Here is an 8,977-nt window from a genome sequence, read left to right as displayed (position 1 = left end):
AAAGAGGCACAGAATAAAAGTCTTTGCTGAGCTGGACACCTTTGCTATCTTCATTTGTGTCTTAAAAATCTTAACACTTTCACTTTGTGTTATCTGACACTGGAATGCAATGTGATACAGGTTATGTTATTTCTATGTCTTCTGTGGAATTTTTAATTAAAAATTTCAATTTTGTAGTACAACTAGCACATCCTGTCCTCAAAATGCTTTTCTCCATGATGGCCTTCTGGAGGCACAGTGGCGAAATGCTGTACATTTGATAACTATGACAACATATAAATGCACAATATTCTCACCAGATTTGTAACTGCTTTTACTAAGGGTGGCAAAAGTGGGAAGGGAGTGATTAGACCCAATACATGCCTGTATCCTTCCTCATAGTCAAGGCGCATTTTAGTGTTGATTCAAGACACAGTCCACAAAAGGCCCTAGGTTCAATGCCAGTAGGTAATTTGCTTTTGTTCTGAGAACCTGTGTTTACATAACCCTGCAGACACCTGAATTTCCTCGGCACATAATTGTCAGTAAAATTTACTGTAAGGGTGCCCAGGTCACACCTACGCACTGCTGGGACGTACAAATGAGGTGTTCCTCTGGCTGCCACCTTCTCCTGCAGGAACTGGAGGTGATCACTCAGGTATCTCTAACAAGAGCTAGGAAATGATGCCTCTCTGAGTCTCATAGTCTAGCATCTTGCTCCTTGAGGTAGAGGAGACTTAAACTCATCTCACTGCACTCCCAGGTGTAAACTTAAGCTGCTTGCTGCTCAGTGTGCTGACTACCAGGGATACAATTTTTAGAAGCCCAGTTCTCCTTGTGTGCTGTGCAGGAACTAACCATATACACTTAATGTGGCATGATGGCTTCCAGGAGGTGCCAGGTTGCCTTAAAGGCACTACCTGAGCTTTGTGACACCATTATTGGTCTGAAGTCTTCAGAACTCAGATCTTCTCTTCCATCAAAAGCGGTCGCCAGTGCAGAGGGGAATAAAGGCATTATGGTCTCCAGTTCAAGCACTTCTAAAGATAGTTCTGTTTTCCATCTTGAAAGACTAGCGACCTAGGCTGAAGGTTGCTCTGTTTTCTGCAGACTGACAGCAGCCTTCAGGGGTTGTTTCAGCACCCAGGGATTAACTGAAATCTAAGGCTGTCATAGCTGTGACCTTCTCAGTTGATCACATCTCTGAACCTTTATCCATGATACGGAGTACCCCTACAGTGCATCTAGGCATGAACAATCTTACCCTGGCTAGTTATTCTGAGCTACAAAATGCTTTACACCAGAGGATCAGCTCAGAGGAACCTTAAAGGACCAAGGGATCTGTAGTTGTGCAGCTTTTTGGCAACTATGAGTATATAGGCATTCATCTGTGACTATTACTTATCAAAGCATTCAGCCTGCCCATCTCCAGAACAAGAGCTCCTGATGTAGCTTGCCAGATGTATGTGTTGCCAAAAATCCTACTGGCAGAAAACCCAAAGTGAAAAAAGTGACATGGAAACTAAATAGTTGGTGCTAAGAGGGAAAAAAAAAAAGGTAAATGGAAAGGAGCATACCATAGGTATGGTCAAACAGAGCTAGGTTTAAATGCACTATCAAGCCAGCTCAGAACTTACCATGGCCACGGTATGTATGACCAGATTTGCACAACAGGAGCCTGGCTGGGCGGAAAACCGGGGCTAGAAGTTGCTTCCCATCCTGGAGAAGCACGCTGAGAAGCAGGCGGGGGAATCACCCCGTGCTGCGAGCAGCAGCCAGGCTCACCCAGGAAAACCCTCTGCATGCAATCCCAAAGCCCAGCCCAAATCTGTTGGTGGGCAATACAATACAACCTGCATTCCCCGCGATAAGCATACGATGCCTTGCCAGATTACTCATTTTACAAATATGATCTATCTTACGGACAGAAATCCTCCGACATAGTCTAGATTCCTTGTAGGACACTAAATATCCCAATAATAGGAACTGACAACTGAATAGAGCATATGAGTTCTTGTAGGTTTAGACAAGTGCCTTTGATGTTTGTTCATACTTTGTCATCTCCTGACTTTTAATCTTCTGGCTTGTACAGTATTTTATCTCTTTGTTTCATGATGTGTAGACTCCAATTCAACTGTTACAGACATCTGTCAATTCAGCTGTCCTCTCTTAACAAGAGCAGGTGTTGTGTGACTCCCTATTAGACAATGATTCAACTACATTTGGAAGCAGCTAAAATTCTGCCCGTTTCGTTTGTGTTGAGTTTCTGAAATTGTCCAAAGAATTCTGTGAAAAAAAGATACTTAGGGAGAAAAAGCTGGAGCTGTTTTTGTAAGATTTTAGCAGGATTGGATCTTTTGGTCTGAATTTGAGTGTCTTTGGAGCACCATTTCTATAGTTAAAAAGAATTCCTTTGGGTGTCTTCGTCGTCGTTTAACGTGGCAGGCGGCTGAACACCACCCAGCCACTTGCTCACTCCCCTCCCCAGTGGGATGGGGGGGAGAATAGGAAAAAAGTAAAACCTGTGGGTTGATATGAAGACAGTTTAGTAAAATAGCATATTATTATTATTAATAATAATAAAATAAATTAAATTATTAATAATAACAACAACAAAACAAAAACCCAACAAAAACAATAACAAAAGAATATACAACACAAGTGATGCACAATGCAATTGCTCACCACCCACTGACCGATGCCCAGCCCAGCCCCAGGCAGCACCCCCCAGCCAACTCCCCCCAGTTTATGTACTGAGCATGATGTCATATGGCCTGGAATAGCCCTTTGGCCAGTTGGGGTCAGCTGTCCCAGCTGTGCCCCCTCCCAGCTTCTTGTGCACCTGGCAGAGTGGGGGAAGCTGAAAAAGTCCTTGGCTGGTGTAAGTGCTACTTAGTAACAACTAAAGCATCAGTGTGTTCTCAACATTCTTCTCATCCTAAATCCCAAACACAGCGCTATGGCAGCTACTAGGAAGAAAATTAACTCTATCCCAGCCAAAACCAGGGCAATATCCAACAAGCATCCTTTGAGGAAGGCCACTGAAAATACAGATTTATTCCTCTAGGTTGCAGAATTGTCTGACCAAATACAGCACAGAGAGGTTAAAGCCAGCACTGCCCAGCTCTTCCGTAGAGTGGGGAAAGCCTTTCTGTTACTGAGTTCTCAAGAAAACTTGGACCTCTCCATGTATCAGTTTACTTCTTCCTGGCTAAGAGACTGAAAATTCTCCAGCTGAAACTATCCTGTTGGTGGACAGTCATCCAAAATAATAAGAAAAATATCTTAATTGCCCATGACCTGTTGAATCATGAATTATTGAGGTTACTTAAAGTAACCCTGTGGCTGATGGCAACAAGAACTGGGCTTAAATGCAGAGGGATTCCTCTTAGCACTAGCAAAAGCCTCCAGTTTGAACCCTCACCTTGAATCTTGGGGAGATTGAACTCTGACTCTCTTGTTAAGCAATATTTCTCATTTAGAAGATTAAGCCTGTATAGAGACAAGGGAAAGTAAAATAAACTTGGGAAGAATTAACAATGCTGAATTAATCATCTATTGGTATTAGCAACAATTAAAGGTGCATGCTGTACTTCTTTGCACTAAGCTTTTTACTCAGTTTCACAGTAACAACCATGATACTTGCTTCAGCTATTGCCCTTTTGTGGTCACTATTGTCATTTCCGCTAGCCCTTCTCCTGATGTCACCATCAGCGGCTACATCACCAAGATATCCAGGCATACCTTCATTCACATAGACGTGTCGCTAACTCATAGGGATTTTCAGACCTATCTCACTTGTTTCAAGAGCCTTACAGGGAATTCACAAAGCCCTGCTGCTCTGCTCAGCAGCTTCAGCTCAAGGTATTTCTTTCCCTCCAAAGCCACCTCCATATTAGCTCATCGCAATGTCTGCAGAAGGTCTACAACTTACAGGAGTCTTAAGGAAAGTTCTTGCCCCATTTCTGCTCTGTTCTCTCTTCTGCTCTGTCTCCATCTCAGCATGAGCTTCCAGAAGTTATGTAGATGATTCTGGATAGAAAGCTTATGCAAATAAAATCACTCTCTAGCTGCCCTTCTCCCTGTTCAATAGTATTTCAGAAACTTCTCCTAGGTGGAGCTTTCATTTTTTTTGTCTCTGTTTACAAACACCACCTGGAAGCAAAAAGCCTTTATTCCTTCAAGGAAACCACATTGAAAGTGGCTAAAAACTACTGGCTAAACATTTTATTGCTCTCTGTTGAGTCCTAGTACTATGTTTCCAAATGCCCATCAAATAATGACCAATATCATCAGACAATACTGATGTGTTAGATCCAGTTCTTTCAGTATATGATGCTACTCACCATGAACACTGAGTATGTCAAATGCCGATTTTAAATTGCTCCCCAAAACTAAGCTGTCCTACTGGGTTACCAAACACTGCTATTGGTATAAGTCCATTAAGAAACTACACTTTTATCTTAAGAAATAACAGTTTATCTGTCAGCCAAGGATTTGTGGGTAGCTGCAGGCCAGATGAGCAGCCACATTGATCCCTTTTCGTGGTACATACTATCAAATTTCAGTATGTATAAACACCAAATGATTTTCTGAGGCAGAACGTAAGTCCCTTAGGAGCTTTACAGTCAGTGACTTAATTCTGCATAAAGATTGTAACAGGTGCACATAGTTGGCATAAGGCACGTCTGAATATTTCTAAAGACAGTTCAATAGTCTTTGAAAAGGGGCATGAAATGGAATAGTTCTCACAAAACAAGTTGCCTGTTTCCAGAATAAATATTGGTACGCACAACAGAAGTAAAAATGCTTTCATATTGCCCTGCAGAAATGTTTATCCCATGTCTCCTCAAAAGACTGGTTCTCGTAGTAAAGAAGTAAGCTGCAGGATTTTTTAGTTCTTACCTCTTCCAACACTGATACCATGGTTCTGGTAATTTCAGTGTTTTGTGGATCTAGGGCTGAAACTGGAACCGCTTCTGCAACGCAAACCCTTCCATAGCCAGAGAGTAGTGATGCAATCACAGCGTATTCAGTGCGAACTTAACTCTGTACTCTGTGGTTCTCTAGTGTATGCCACTTCTTACGGCAATGAGCACTGTTTATCTAATTAAAATTAGATTGATTTATTTTGCATATCTTTTACTGGCAACTTATTTGCAGTTAAACACAAAAAAAAATGCAGAAAAGAATAAGCGTAATCTAAAAAGTTTGACGGAAGAATTTGTATAAGATACTTCTAGTTCAAGGCTGCTAATCCATGTAGTCACCACAGCTATTGTATAAAAATCTTGGGTTTGGTTTCTAACAGAAATATTGCAGCAAGCCACAAAGTCACACAGAGGTTGTACAGTGCAAGAGTAAATCATCAGCTAAGAAAATATGTCTTGACCAAAACGGTAATCCAGCCTGACCATAAGTCTGTCTTAATCAAGTATGGTCTCATAATTTGCTGGGAAAACTTAATGCATTTGACACTATGTAAAAGCCTTGCTGAAAATGGGTCTGATTCATAGAAATCTTTGGTCGCGGTGCCATTACCATTCTGTAATGAATTCTGTGTGGAGGTTGAAGGTGGAAACTGGGATCAGAGAAAATGTCACCTCTCTGCTGGTGGATGCCTTGAGGTTTGTGTCTCCAGGCAGCATGGGATAGCTTTGAGATGAATGGAGAACACAGGGCTCTTGAAGAAATCAAGACGGCAGTGTTAGGTTAAGGGTTGGACTTGATGATCTTAAAGTCTTTTCGAACCTAAATAATTCTATGATTCTATGATTCTAAGTCCAAGCCAAGCCCGAAGTATGAGATTAGGCCTCTTGCTACTCCCCCACAGTCTATAAAGGGCTCCCAAGAAGAGCTGATAGGAAGGAGCCAGCACCTCGCTGAGAGCTGTGCCGCCGTGTCAGTGCGGTGCACAACTGATAGACCCCGGTAGTTTGTGTTCACCACTGCTCTTCCACAGCCACACGTGTTGACCGGTCCCAAGGAGGGGCTGAACGCCCTCACAGGAACCTAAAAATTACTCTGGCTCAGTGATGAACCTCCATGGTGATATGTAGTATAATTTAGGACGTATTTTTCTGGCTCCCATGACATCAGAACCCTTCTGCTGTTGTATATAATTATAAAAATGTCCCTCTGACTTCTTGTTGCTGAAAATACACGAGCAGTTTTGTTTTCAAAAAAACAACATGTTCTCTCCCTCTTGTTTTTCTATTTTTGGCAGGTTCATACCATGAAAACTGTGGTGATTACTACAGCTGAAAGCTGGAGTAAGACTTAAGATGACACCCTCTAGCATGGAGCTTTATAAAGGTATCTAGCCTTTAGCTTCCCTCCCAGGCTTAATACTGGGTCTTTTTTATTTATACTGTGCTCCCAAGCAGAAAATGAAACACACTGCTTGTTTGTAACTGGTGCTGCCTAAGATCTTACTAGCTTTAACCATAGAGTAAACTATCACTGCAGAGGGAGATGCGCAGCGGCAGAAAGGGAGTAGGCACTGAAATACCCCATGCAGGAGCCTGAGTAATGGGCAAAAAATGGGAGTGTAACCCTATGACCATATTTAGTTTCCACATGTGAATCTTGGCTGGCTGAAACCTACCCCGAATGCCAGTGAAGCCTGAGAAGTTGGAAATCTTTCACTCTGTGCATACAAGCAGAGTCATGACTCATGCAGAAGAGAAACAGTTTTCTTTTGCAAGAGGAACATTTTTCCTTATTGACCAGGGAGACACCCGAAAATAGCTGTGCTTTCTGAGTGATTCTGTCAATTCACGGCAGCGCCCTGGAGGTACAAAATCCAAAGAAGCACCTACAGCTCCAGGAATTTGCTAATAAGAAGTAGAAATCTCCGTTTAAAGACAGCCAGCCCAATTCACTACGTATGCCAGCTCCTTGAAGACAATGAATTAAATCGAGGGTAACTCGGACTATTCAATAAATTCCAAATGTCAGCCACGGAAACGAAATGAAGGGCCAAATAATATTAATGCAAGATATTTAAAATGCCGTGCAATTTAATCTCTTTGAGTAGGGAGCTCAGTGTATAATCTCATTTGCTCTGGGCTTTATTTCTGATGCAATATATTTTCAGCATCAAAAGCGAAGAAGCATTAAACTTCTGTGAAAGATAGAGCTCTCTCGATCGCAACAGGATGATGTTTCTCAGAAAGGAAGGACACTTATGAGAATCCCAGGTTATTGGAGTTTGTTTCCACCAAAGCTATTGGAATTTTCCGAGTTACTTCAATGGAAACTGAAGTAAGCCAAGGAAAATCCCACCCCATAGTGAGGGAGAACATCGTTAAAAGGCATTAGCGATCACAGCAAGGCAAATAGGGCTTATTTTAATGGTTGCTTGCTTTTTTTCTCCCCTGATTTGCTCCAGTGACCCTTTTCTTCTCACATTTACGAATGCCACTGATCTAAAACCAGGTGAAAAGGAGGCCGTCATCAGCCAGGACCAGCTCGCCAAGCCTAACGCATCTCCCACCGCCTTCACCTCGCTGCCATCTCGCTTTCTCTCCGGCAATAACTACATTTTGCCCAGGAAAGCAGCAGCAGAGGCAGCCCGGGGGCAGCCTTGCAGCAGCAAAGGCAAAGCCTCCCCCTGAAAATACCCGTTTGGGTTTTTTTTTTCTTTAAATCCATGAAAACACATGGTACACAATATTTTCTTCTTTTTTTTTTTTTTTATGCTTAACGAGGGGGAATTTCCACTCAGAAAACGCCCTAAAAAAACAAAAACAAAAACAAAACAAAAAAACCCCCAAAACCCAAAAAACAAACCCAAAACTAAAACCCGAAACCTAGCAAAGCCCCTGGCTGCTGATCGGCGGCCTGGCCTTGGCGAGGCTGCCATCTCCTGGCTGCCCGGCGGGCGGCCGCACCGCCTCCTCGGGGAGGGAGAAGGGCGATAAAATCCTGCTCGAGGGCCCAGAAAAGAAATTAATTTGCTCCTGCTTAAGCCCGTCAATTATTTTTGAAAACACCCCAAGGCACAGCGAGCAAGCGGGGCTCCTGCCGTGCTCCCTCTGACTGACAGGAGGGTTAAGACTCACGCGTCAGCTTACGTTGATGTCAGGGATAAAAATGCTCCAGCGGCTAGAGGCAGTATTCTAACGTGAGAAACCAAGTCTAAATATGCAAAACCGAAACAAACTGTTACACACCAGCTCCAGGAACCGACTTTGCAAAAGCACATTTAGCGAAGTTACTTCCATTTCATCTGGTGAAACAAGTGGTCGTCGACCGCTTTATCAGTGGAAATGTACCCGCTGCTTTCATTCGAATAGAAGTGTTTCAAAAAGTCATAGATGACTCTTGAGTGTGGAGGGGAGAGGAATTGAATAAAACCCTCCCTTGAGGACAGCCAAAATGGATCCAGCAGAATTCTGCTTTGACTGAAATCAGCACCGGGCTTTTTCGCACCAGGGAAGTGCAGTCAAAAAGACAACAGAGAAAGCACAAAATTAGACCAGCAGACCTCCTGCCTGCTAATCATTGACAGCAGAGGGATCAAGCCAGAGCAAGCTTGAAAAAAGAATTTTTTTTTTTTCCCCCTACTTGTCTTCCTGCAAATTTTGGCTGGGATTGAGCTGAGCTAGAGGCTCCAGAAATGCCAGATAGTGCTGTAGCAATGGCGATGCACCAGGTGAAGACGCTTTGAACCTTGTGCTGTGCTTACCAGCCCCACATAAAGCAGCCACCCTTCTGAATCCTATGCAGTAGATAAAATACATTCGCCAAGGGAGATGATAGTTTTCCCTGTAACTGCTATTTTTTTGCAAGCATATGTGTTCCCCTAAGGGAACAAGAGTGTTTGGAGAAGCCCAGTCCTCTGTGTCAGAAGCAGCGGTGCTGCCGGCAGGCGAGCTCAGGCAGCACCACGGTTGCTCGAGTTTTAGAGGAGTAACAGGCAGGGGAACACCAAGCTTGAGTTGTTGCTGGTAAACATCTGGCTGTTCCGTGCTGCTTCCAGCATCACGAAGCA

This window comes from Egretta garzetta, unplaced genomic scaffold (assembly GCF_000687185.1).
Source record: "Egretta garzetta isolate BGI_Z169 unplaced genomic scaffold, ASM68718v1 scaffold169, whole genome shotgun sequence".
Taxonomy (NCBI): Eukaryota; Metazoa; Chordata; class Aves; order Pelecaniformes; family Ardeidae; genus Egretta; species Egretta garzetta.
The sequence above is the reverse complement of the archived record's forward strand: the minus strand, read 5'-3'. Positions refer to the sequence as shown.